Below are 2,110 nucleotides of genomic sequence, written 5' to 3' on the forward strand. Positions count from 1 at the left end.
AAGAGAAGGCTGTAGCTAAGGGCATGGGAGGTGGAGAGGGATAGTCAGCACATCAAGAGCGCAGAGACTTGGGATCTTTTCTGCTGGTCTTGGAATTAAATTGGCTTCCAATATGGGGAAAGGAAAGTTGAGAGTGGCCCCATCAGACATCTATACTCCCCACCCCACCCTCCTATGCTGTTTTCAAGCCTTGTTGCCCTGGGAAATTTTCTCTGGGACTAATAGAGGGACTTTTTTTTTTTAGTAAATCACTGTAAAGATTTTCCCATTTAAGGACTGTTGGGGGGAAAGTTTTAGCCAACCTGAATTAATTAAAAATCTGAATGGTATAACTTCGAAAGACATGCAGGTTTTTCTTTCAAGCATATGCAGTAATCCTACTTACCAGGGTTACTAAATGTATGTTTTGGGGACTGGTTGTATATCCTTGTTAAAAGCAAATGGTACTTTTAACAGGGGAGAAGTGGTATAAAGCAATTATGTAACTATGCCTAAGAGTCCCTTTGCAGTCTTCATACTCCATGTAACCTCTCTTTGAATATTATGAAGGAAAAGTAAAGTACAATTTATGTCCAAATTACACATTTTAAATATAAGGTGACAAATTAATGAGATTTGAAAGTACCTTTGATTATAATTTTGTAGTTACAAATCTATACTACCTCTCCTTAGCCACTTTTCATTTATTAAACACCAACTGGAAATGCTTCTCTTTCCCCTTTCATGATGAATCCAGGATGTAATCCTGCAATGCAGGGAGAGTATTCCGTTCTGGTTAGCTCGAGTCTGCAGCCCAGGGGCCGTAAAGCCCTGAGCAGCACTAGCAGAGATACTTACAAACACTGATTTGAGATCTAGATGAGTATTTCAAGAGCCAGCTGGGGAGGAAAATGAAACCAAAATGAAATGGTGCAACCTCAAGCACCCGCAGTCTGCAGCTTGCTTCAGTAGGTTCTGCTTTAACTTCCCAGCTCGGAAGAATCACTCAGAGCCCAGTCTGGTCTCCAAACTGTTTGAGTGCAGGCTAATAATGACTGCAGGGGGAGAGAGGAAGCAACATGATTAAGGGAGTGCTAGGCCAGTTTTGTTTGTTTGTTTCATTTTGTTTGCATTCTGTCCTTTTCTGACATCCCTGCATTTCATAACAGAGGATGTCTGGGGAGAGTCATTCCCCAGTTTTAGCCAAGCGAACCTGATCCCAGGGAGGCTCCTCTAGGAGAGCCCCTGCCTTCTTTCCTAGCCCTGCCAGAAACTAATCCTGTGTTTTTATCAGCAGCAAGAATTATAAAAACCTTAAAGATCATTTAGTCCTCCTTCCTACCCCATATAGAGATCCCATCTCCACCAGAGACACACATCCTGCCTCTGGCTAAACGATTCCAAGGAAGGTGAAAACATTACCTCAAGAGGCAACTGATTGCAACTTTTGAAAGTTTTCCCTTACGTTAAACTGAAATCTGCCTTCTTGAAATTTCCACCCCAAAGTCTTGGTTCTGCACTTTGGACCCACATCTAGAATAAATATCCTCGTGGGCCTTGCCTCTCTGGCGTCCTGGTCGCAGCCATTGCCACTCTTCTCTGAACAAGTTCCTGTTGAAAAAATCCCCTCTCAAAATGCCTTCAGGGAAAAACTTAACACTCCAGCTGCCATCCATGCATGCAGAATATACTGGGACTATTATTTTTCAGGTTCTTCAATTGAACGTTTAAAAATGTAGTCTAAGCTTGCAGTCGTTTACTTAGCAACCATGTCTAGAATCTCTTGGCTCCCATTTAGTTTAGAGTCAAAAGCCACTGGGGCTTTTTCACATAAGAACCACTATTAAGCACTTTTTTCTTGTATTATAGCATGTAATTTTTTTTAAACATAAATGCACGATTTACCAGACTTCACATCTTAAACCACCTTTTATTAATTACCCACTACCTGCCAGGTCTTGTGCGTGATGCTTATCATATAAATTATAGAAGCCTCACCCACGAGGATATTAGCCCTGTTTTACAGAAGGTGCAGTGGGCTGAGAGAGGAATGAATGCAACAGCCACCCACTAAGAAACGGCTTGGTGAGAACCCTCCCTTAGGCCTGGGGCCTCGGCCTGGTCTCTAAGA

At 42.3% G+C, this 2,110-nt stretch overlaps 1 protein-coding gene across 8 annotated transcripts in view; it reads left to right on the forward strand.

Moving 5' to 3' along the window:
• Window positions 1–2,110, forward strand: part of SP2 (Sp2 transcription factor) — a 33,865-nt gene that overhangs the window by 11,256 nt on the left and 20,499 nt on the right. The gene's annotated exons all lie outside the window — the stretch shown is intronic.

The sequence above is a fragment of the Tamandua tetradactyla genome, chromosome 6 (assembly GCF_023851605.1).
Source record: "Tamandua tetradactyla isolate mTamTet1 chromosome 6, mTamTet1.pri, whole genome shotgun sequence".
Taxonomy (NCBI): domain Eukaryota; kingdom Metazoa; phylum Chordata; class Mammalia; order Pilosa; family Myrmecophagidae; genus Tamandua; species Tamandua tetradactyla.